This window comes from Bubalus bubalis, chromosome 12 (assembly GCF_019923935.1).
Source record: "Bubalus bubalis isolate 160015118507 breed Murrah chromosome 12, NDDB_SH_1, whole genome shotgun sequence".
NCBI lineage: Eukaryota > Metazoa > Chordata > Mammalia > Artiodactyla > Bovidae > Bubalus > Bubalus bubalis.
In genome coordinates this window covers 105,005,611-105,015,416 of record NC_059168.1, presented here as the reverse complement: position 1 = coordinate 105,015,416, position 9,806 = coordinate 105,005,611, and the positions used below count along the sequence as shown (strand labels likewise).

At 63.0% G+C, this 9,806-nt stretch overlaps 1 non-coding gene across 1 annotated transcript; it reads right to left on the bottom strand.

Moving 5' to 3' along the window:
- Positions 1–203: 203 nt before the first annotated feature.
- Positions 204–276, bottom strand: TRNAE-CUC. Its single transcript has one exon. It is a non-coding gene; the product is annotated as a tRNA-Glu (tRNA).
- Positions 277–9,806: the final 9,530 nt, after the last annotated feature.

Genomic DNA, 9,806 nt, shown 5'->3' with positions numbered 1-9,806 from the left:
ACCGGGTCTCTCTGCGCCATCTTGATGGCTTCTGGGCTGGAGAGAGACCACCCTTCCTCACCAGCATGTGAGGATGAGCTCTTTGCAGACATCTGGACGCCCAAAGGACATCTGGAGAAAGTCACCACGGGCCTGGACCCTTCCGCAGTCCTCGCCCTCTCTTTTTAATGTGCAGGGTCTTAGTTGCAGCATGTGGGACCTAGTTCCCTGACCAGGGATCGAACCCAGGCCCCCTGCATTGAGAGAGCGGAGTCTTAGCCACTGGACCATCAGGGAAGTCCCTCCCTAGTCCCCTTGCAGGCCCAAGGCCCAGAGCTCTCGGAGGAGCTCTGTCTGAGGACAGGACACAGCCAGCCTCCTGGGCTGAATGAACAGCAGGAATTGGTGTTCCCAGAGCTCGGGAGGCTCCATCCTTCCTCACACCTGCTTCCTACACAGCTCTGTGCACACGCAGCCTGGGGAGGGACGACATGGCTGTGTGCACACGTGGCCTGGGGCCGAGGGGCCGCTTAGCCTCCGGTTTCCTCACTTCCGTCCCCTGCTTCCATACAGGCAGGTCTCAGACCTCCAGCGCATCGCCCGGCTCAGGCACAGCCTCCTCCTGGGGGGAGACCGTTTCCCCATTCCACAGGTCAGCCTGGGTTTCAGAGTCAGAAGCGATGGCCACACCCCTCCCCTGCAGGCTTGGCAGGTGGCTCTCAGATGGCCTCGGCGGCCAGCAAAGAAGCTGTCCCATGCTGTGGCCCCAGGCGACCTCTTCCGCCCCACCAGCCTGCCCTGTGCGTCAAGCTGTGCTCCAGACACACCAGAACACTGTTGGGAAAAATCACATTTCTAGTTAAGTTGTGAGGTGTACGAGGCGTACACGTGTATGAGAGCCCCCCACCCCGGCCTTCCCCGGCCCCCGCACCGTGAAGTCGATTCAGGATACGCCTTCCTGGGCAGTTAGCAGAGTCGCCCCGGGAACAGTCAGTGCTTCTCTTCCAGGTGTTTGTTTACCCGGGAGCCGAAAACATGACATCCCTCATGTCTCGGGAGCCGCTCAACAGCGCTGGGAGGCAGGGCCTTTCTGTCCCGCCTTCAGAGGCTGAAAAGAGGCTCGGGCTGGGGGGGCGGCCTGCCTCCCAGCTGGTGGGCGGAGGGGCTGGGATTGAGCCGGGGGTCTCCTGACATCCCCCCCCACACCCTGGGGGCACTCTCATCGGCCCCTTGCTCAGCTGAGCTGCCTGGGGCTCATGGCCGGGTGCTGTGGAGCCCGCGGCCAAGCGCTGCGGAGCCCGGAGGGGCCCGGGTTTCTCGGGCTGCATTTTACACAGACGCTGCCCCCACCCCAGACAGATATCCGGCGCACCCCAGCCTGAGCCTGGATTTCCACTCGGGCTGTGCCTGGGCTGCCGTGTTACCCTGCCCCCAAGGCCGTTTCTTGAGGCCACCGAGAGGAGCGGGGGACCGGGGACAGGAGAGCGTGAGCAGCAGGGCTGGAGATACCTCCCCACGGCTGCCCAGCCCCGTCCTGGAGGAAGGAGAAGAACTGGGGACACCAGGAAGGTGTGGAGGCTGGCGGGGGCCCGCCCCCTGCTCCCCCAGGGAGGGGTGGGAATTATCCAGAAGTGGGACCTGCCCCGAGGGGACCCGCAGCCCGAGTGTGGAGGTGCTGGCGGCTGTGTTGTCCGAGTGGGTGTGACCACACCTCAGGGGCTGCCCCCACGCCCACGGGCGGAGCTTCCCTGGGGCTGTGCCTTGCAGAGGGATTAGCTAAATGAACAGGTGCTGAGCCCCCGGCCTGCTGCTCGGAGGGGAGGGGTCCCTGCCCTCGGGGTCCCGGCTCCGGGGCTGCAGGCCTGGGAAGGCACAGGCGGTCGTGGGGACGTTTCTGCTGGCCACCATGGTGTCATCACTGCGGGTCCCCACATGTCTCCACTCCCCTGGCTCCACGGTTGGCACTTCCTGGGTCTCTGTGGGTGGTGAGGCCACGTGACAGCTTCTGGCCAGTGAGCTCAGAGCAGGACGGGGTGTGGCACTTCCAGGCTGAGCATTCAGTTTCTGGAGCAGGAGGCTCTGGGGCCAGCCTGTTTCCACGGGGCGGCTTGGCCAGCCTGCCTCGTGTGTGGCCAGAGCCTGGGGCTGACCACATGGCCACGCCAAGCATGCGGGCCCTACACCTTCTTTTATTCAGCGACAGAGACTCTGTCCAGCTCTCCTGGCTAATCCAGGTGCCAGAGGCCCCACCCGTGGTCCCACGTGACGCTGTGGGTTGCAGAAGTTTTGTAGGATGTGCTTGGGAACCCCAAACCTGCCACCTGAGGGAGAGGGAGAAGGTGTTGAAGGCGGGGGTCTGGGGGTTCCCCACCTTCTCTGTCCACCCATGGGCATGTGCTGACGCCGGGTGACTTCTGAGATGTGGGTTCTCCGCAACCCCACCCCCTTCTCGTGCCCCTCCCAGGCCTGCCCTGGACGCCAGCCCCTCCGCCCCCTGCTGGCAGAGCTGCTCAGCGCCTGGTCCGGGGCCAGGTGGCCGGTGCATACGGGAGACGCGAGGCCGGCCCAGCCAGCCCAGGCGGCTGTCACGTGGCCAGAGGACCAGCTGGCGTGGGGCCCAGGAAGCGGGGGGAGTTCACAGCTCTGATTCATGGCCCCATCCGTCCCAGGCCCTGGCAGGTCTCAGGCCTGGAGGCATAGCTGGCCTGGAGGGCGGTGTGGACGGGCTCCTCTCACCCGCAGAGCCAGCTTCTCCTTCTCCCTGACGGAGGTGAAGGTGAAGGTGTCTGCTCCCCATGAATCTTCGTGAGAGAGCGCCCTGGGCTGATGTAATTAAGCCCGTGCATCTGGTTGCCATAGCGTTTCTGCCAGCGCTGTGCCCATCAGCCGCAGAAGTGGGTCACACGTTCACCTCCTCCTCATTTGTGAACTTCTGTAAAATAAAGATAAATCCGATCCAAGTGTGCGCCCCGCTCGCAGCTGTGAATTAGCACCCCCCCCCCCCGGCTGCTTCCCCCGGTCCCTGCCCGCCCGTGTCACCTCTGGGCGCCAGGTTGTCTCTGCTCCGAGGCCTGCGGGTGATCTCCACAGCGGAGGCCCAGGCAGCAGCCGCAGGCCCAGGGAGATAGCGCCCGGCCGCCCGAGTGGTCTGCGGGGCTGCCTTGCGATGAGTGGGCGCTGCGGTGGGGAGGCGCGCCCCGCCTGTAAACATCCACGCTGGATTTTCGCCAGCCTGGGGCGCGGGGCCCAGAAGGGCCCCCTGCTCTGTCGTCACAGCCCGCCTGGGGTGGCCCGGGGCACAGCGCCCCTGTTTACAGAATTCCTGCTTGCGCCAGACCCAGAGGACGCAGAGCGACCGGGCAGGCGCGGGGCCTGGCGGAGGCGCTAAACGTGGGGAGGAAAAGCAACTGCGGTGGGGCTGCAGCCCCGAAGCCGTGCCCTCCCCGCCCGGGGCCCCGCCTGGGCCGTACTCGCAGGTTCTGCAGCCGTCATGGAGTGAAGGGCCTCCGGCTGAGGTCCCGCCATCAGATGGGAACAAACCCCGTGACAGACGCCCTTGGAAGAGGAGGCTGGGGGACAGGAGGCCGTGCGAGGAGGGAGCCTCCAGCCAGGGGACCCGGGGCGCTCGCGGCTGGAAGGATCCTTCTGGGGAGCCCCCAGGGAAGCGCAACTCTGTTGCACCTTGGTCCTGGACTCGTGGGCCCCGGGCCGGAGAGAACACAGCGCTGCGGTCTTCAACCACCCGCTGTGGGGACGGGTCGGGGCAGCCCAGGACAGTCACCCGCCCCCGACACACATCGGGTGTGCCTCCCAAGAGCTGGCCTGATGGCCGGGGCATCTCAGTGGGTCAGGAAGGGGCTGCACAGAGCTGGGGGCCAGGGTCTGGGAGGCACGCCGTTAAACTTCTCTCTTTTTGTGCATTTCTAGCATCTCTGACCCCTGTGGGAGGAAAGTGCCGGCCTGGGAGTCACGAGACAGATGCAGAGCGTGAATCCAGGGAGCAGGTGATGGCATGGCCTGCCTACCGGGGCCCTGGGGTGTGCGGAATCTGCAGCAGGAGGCCCCAGGGGAAGCCCAGGCTCGGCCCTCTCCCAGGGGTCCCGGGCGACACTCAGTGATGACACGGGGTGGCTGGGGGCCTGGCGGGGAGGCAGTGAGCGAGACCCCACACCATGCTCCTGTGTAAAGCTTCCCATCCGATGTGTGGGGTTGGGGTGAATAAACAGGTGAAGAATCGGGAAAGAGCACGGTAGGAGCCGCTGGTAGAGAAGCAGATGGTCAAAGTGTATGGGGTCGGGGTGGGAGGCATGCGGCCTTCAAGGAGGGGACGTCAGGCTGGGATCTGATGACAGGAGATGACCCCTCTGAATCCGGGGATGGAGATCCACCAGGGGGAAGGGGGGTCGTTCCAGGAGGAGGAGTCCTCCTCCACCGCCCCCAGGAGGGTGCTCTGATGGACAAAGCTGGTGGGCAGGAGGGTGCCAGGCAGGGCCAGGGTGCATAGGGGTGCCGGGCAGGGCCAGGCCAGGTGCATCGGGTGTGCAAGGAAGGTGGGGGCAGGTGCAGTCTGGTGTCATGGGTGGAGGGCAGGGAGCAGAGGGAGGCAGTGGGGGACCCCCAGCTGCATCGGCTCAGGTCCAGGAGTGAAGGTGGAATTGGGGGGGGCCCGCATGGATTTGGAGACTGCTTGAGGGCCGAGTGGACATCACTTCACATTGGCTGGAATCAACGATGGGGAGGGGAGTCTCCACCCAGCACCTCCCGGGATGGTGGTCCGAGCAGTGGGGCAAGTGTGGTGGCCGGGCGTCTCTGGGGACGGAGACCCTGCAAAGCGCAGCATCAGCAGGCAGCTGAGGTGAGGGCCTGCAGTGAGGGGAAAGCTGGGCTGGACGGGGTGAGTGGGCCCCGTCCGGCTCATGGTGGGCGCCCAGCAGATCCCAGCCAGTCTGCCTCCAGACTCTCCCCAGCTGGAGGGGATGTGGCAGGAGGGGAGGTAGGCAGGGAGCAATGCTCAGCTTGGAACCGGGGAGGTTCCAGAGAGGACAGAGGCCTCTGGACCAGCCTGTGGCTCAGGGACATGCTGGCTGGTCACGGGGGGCCAGCGGGAGGCAGAGGCCCCCACCTGGCATCTCTGGGACTGCCCTCTGGGCCCCGTTTGGAGCCTGGGGACCTGACGTGGATGAGCCACACTGCCAGTCCTCCAGGGCCCTGGCAACTGCCCTTCCCGCGGGACAGGAAGTTGCATCAGCCTGGGGTCCAGCTCACATCTGCCCTTGCTCCCTGAGGCCCCAGCACGCTGCCTCCTAAAGGCATGTTTTTGCCGCTGGCTGCCTCCCAGCTCGGTAGCAGGAAGGTCGTATTCTCCTTCCTGAGTGACCTTGGGGAGCCACGGGGCTGATGTGGCAATGTGGGCTAGACAGCCTTCTGGAAACACAAGTGAGTTTGTTTCTAGGGAGACACCCAGCACACCTCATCTTGGGGCTCTCTGTGTGGGCAGGGCTGGGGGGCTCCTGAGAGACCCAGTCCAGGGTGAACTGTCCGCTGTCAGCACGCCTCCAGGCCGGCTCACTGGGCCTGCCTGGCAGTGGGAGACACGGGCAACCACCCCCCACCTCGAGTTGTGGGCCTCCCTGAATTCCTTGATCACCAGACAGGGTCTTCCCCTTGGCTGGACTAAAGAGGCTTTTGTAGGAGCTCGGGCCGGATCTGGTGGAGTGAAAAACGCCCCTGCACATGCCAGTCCATTCATGAGCTTCATCTGATGCCCTCTGGGCGCCCAAGGCTGTGCCAGACCAGGGGTGGGTGCTGAGGGGCGAGATGGACCCTGAGCACCTTCATGGGAGGCCAGGCAGTGTCCACAGGGTAGCTGGAGGGTGGTTTGGGATGGACGGAGAAGGAGGCATGAGTGTGATGTGGGAGCCAGGACAGGAGGCAGCTTGGCAGGGCTTGGGTCAAGTCCCCCAGCTCCCTGTGGCGCCCTCAGCCCGCGACCAGAGCATGGCCTCACCTGGAAACAGGGTCTTCGCAGCTGTAACCACCTGCGGCATCTCCCCTCGTCCCCTTCCAGATTCTACGCTCTGTGTGTGGGGCCTTGGCCGAGGCTGGATGCCAGCCCCAGCGGAGCTCAGCTTAACAGACTTGGAGAGGGCATCTGCAGGATGGCACAGTCCTCAGAGCTCCTGGTGTTGAGACGCTGTGCTCCAGACCTGGAACCTAAACTCGACATCGCCAAGGACCAGCGGAGGGACAGCAAGCAAAACCCTGCTCTCTGGTCCTCCGTTTTCTCTTCCGCAAAAGACTCCCTTTCCTCCAGGAGATGAAGGAATCTAACACACGGATGAGAGTGAAAACTCAGCTACAAAATGAGGTGTGCGTGCGTGTGTGTGTGCGTGTATTCAATTGTGTCCAACTCTTTACAACCTATGGACTCTAGCCCGCCAGGTTCCTCTGTCCATGGGATTCTCCAAGCAAGAATAATGGAAAGGGTGGCCAGACCCTCCTCCAGGGGAGCTTCCCAACCCAGGGATCAAACCTGCATCTCTTGTGTCTCCTGCATTGGAAGGAGATTCTTTACCAACTGTGCCACCTGGGGAGCTCAAAATGAGATGCTACACTTACATATAAAATTCATGGTATGGCCATTGTTAAGAGAATCTAGGAAGACACACACATACACACATGCACACACACATGCACACACGTGCACACACGCACACACATGCATGCACACACATGCACATGCACGCACACACGTGCACGCATGCACACACTGCGTTTCGTCCTTACTGCCCCCACTTTCAGTCCCCTCATTGCCTCAGAGCCAGAGGGGCCCTTGCCAGCGACCCAGGCTGCACTTGTCAGACTGGGGCCTGGTCCCACAGTCCTGGGCCTGTGTGAGCCGGTGAACACTGTTTCTCATCCCACAAAGTCCATTTCACTCGGGGATCTGCAGGGAAGGGGGTGGGAACATTGCTTTACTAACACAACAGACACAGATCTATTACGGAATAGAATTTACAGTACCCTGTCATCTTGAGATAATGAGACTTCAAAGCGCTACTGGACCGGGTCTGGCCACTTCAGGCCACATCCCTACAGGCTGCATCCTCCTCTGCCTGTAGGAGCCTTGATGGCAAAGCCTGGCAGGCCAAGCACCCCAGTCTTCAGTGGAGAAAACACTTCCCGGCCTCCCTCACATGACAGGTAGTCCTGTGACTAAGTAACCACCACTGGGACAAACGAATGTGTCCTATGTCACCTCTAGAGACAGTTCCTAAGAGGCAGTTTGCTAAGTACCCTGTGACTCCTTTCTTTGTGACGCCTTTGTCCCATCCTCCATCCTGTTCACTGGAACAGAGATGTGATGGCTTGAGCTCAGGCTGTCATTTTGGGCCATGAAGACAAAGGCCACACCCTACGGAAGGCAGACTGGACGCTGGAAAGGTCTGGGTCCTTGAAGCCAAGCTGCCAAACCATCCCTGGGTTGTCCAAGCATAGTCCTAATGGAGAGACTTTCCCTGTAGTTGCCAGAACAAAGGCCCAGCAGTCAGAGCATGACATCAGGGGTGAGAATGGCTGGAGTGTGGGGAGAATGGCTGGAGCGTGGGGAGGAGAGTGTGAGGGGCTGAGGCTGGGAGGTGGTCAGGGGCAGGCAGCAGGGGCTGGGGGTCCCTCCTGCCTCCTCTCTGCAAATGCACCAGTCCTCAGGAGGGGATTCCATGCTGGTCATCTGCACCTGTCTGTGAAGTCAGCAGAAGTCCTGTGATGATCCCCCCAAGCTGAAGGAGAGGGTCTTTGAGGTGGGAGTGTCTTTCTGCCTGAGCCCCATCGTTGGCAGGACCAGGGGAGCCCCAAGCACAAGGTCTGGGCAGAATCCTGGGGTCCAGGCTCCAGTGTACCCCTCAGGGATTATATGAAGTGCACCCCTCCTGATACCCGTCCTTGCTAGCTGGGCTGCGCGGGGACTTCTTTCCAGGCACAGAGGGGTTCTCAGGTCCCCTGATGCTGTGGCTTGCCAGGCCCTCCCCCTGGGAGGTAGTAGAGGGCATCTCCTCTTATCCTGAGGAGGCCTGGTAGACAGGACCCGAGGGATCTGGGCTGGAGGCGGGGCTCTGGATGGATCAAGGGAGCAGAGACCCAGAGTCACCGTCTCATCCCGTCTGCCGCGTGTCTGCTCCAGGCAGAGGGGCTCGGCTCCTTCTGGGCTCAGGTCCCCAGCAGTCTGTCCCAGACGAGTGCCTGCAAGAATTTGCTGAGGGAGCCACTCAAAGTCGCCCCCGTCTCCTTTGCTCAGATCTGGGCTTTAACCATCCCTGCCTGCCTCCTGCAACCTGGCCTCACCCGTGAATTCACTTCCTTCGCTGGACACCAGTGTCTGCCAATGCACCACCATGGTGTGGCTCAGCCGGCTGCCCCCTGCCCCCCAGACCATGTCTAGGCCAGACTGAAAGCTCTGAGGGTCAGACTTGTCCAAGCGTGCCCCCGGCAGGGAGCAGATTCCGGGCTCAGACACGCTCCCTACATGGGCTGTAGACGAAGGAGGGCGGGGAGGCTGCAGGAGGAGGAACAGTGCTGGAAATCCTAGTTCTGTGCCCCCCTGGGCCCCCCAGGACTCGCCAGGCCCCCTGAGTTTTCTCCTCCTTCTTCCTCTTCCCCTGGGGGAGGGGGTTGGGCTCTTCCCTGCCCGGGGGCCTCACAGTCTGTATTGTGAGGGGCCGCCCTGTGATCCCAGCCCCCTTCGGAGAACTTGGCCAGGCCTGGGGTGGGGTGGGGCCGGCCGTGGGGGTCACACCGCCCGGGCAGATTCACGGTCCTCAGGGAGCTGCTCGCTGCCGGTTATGGCGGGTTTTTTCCACTCCTCTGCGGGGCCTCTTCCTCCCTGGCAGTAACTTAATTAGCTCTCTCTGTTTTCCAAACAGGCAAGCGTGACTCAGCACTTTCGCACGCGGTCTAAATTTGTCGCTAACCCCCAGGTGTCTTTTAGCCCAGTCCTGCGGGAAATTAGACCACGGGGTCAGAACAGGGATTAGTGGGTGATTTCCAGGGCTTCTGGCTTCCTGGTCCCGCACGGGTGGGTCCGACCTGTCTGCTGGCCGGCTTTGAGCTGGGGTGGGGCCCGCAGATGCCCAAGGCTCCTTTCCCCTCAGGAGCTCAAGCCCCAGCAGTTGCTGGAGTTCAAGAACAAGGCCGTCAGCTCTGCCGATCCATCCTGGAAGTCTCAGGACTGAAAGGCCGTTGGAGCTTTCCTGGGGCTCCTTGGGGGCCAGTGGGGCATCAAGGGCCAGCTTCTATGCAGCCGCACGGGCTGGGGGGCCAGGGCACTGTCCCTCCCCCAACTTCTTTCTCTTCCCGTTGTCTCTCCTTCCCTCAACCCTGCCCCCATCTCCACCCCCACAAACACGCCTTTCTCCGTCTGTGCCAGGCCTGTCCTGGGGTCGGGGGACACCGCCGTGGAGGGGTGGCCGTGGCTCCAGCCCTTGCGGACGTTAGCAGAGGGGCATGGAGGAAACCAGCTGCCCGCCGGGGTGCTGGGACCCGGTGGGGAGGGGCTCTGGGGCCCGTGGGGAGGGGTCCTCGCGTGGCGCTCCTCACTTTGGCGTCCCGGGGCGACGCAGCACAGGGTCTTCTAGGAGGACAGGGGCCCCCAGCACCCAGACCCCCAGGGGCCCCTCCTTGCCTGCCTCCCTCGCCCTCCCCAGGGCTCACCCTTTCTCTCTGGAAGCGCCTGCTCCCCACCAGGTGTGGGAGCAGCCACGGCTCTGGCAGGCGCAGCCTGGGCGTCCCTTCCTGGGGAGCAGTTAGAGGCGGTGTCCGAGCCGGGCGTTTCT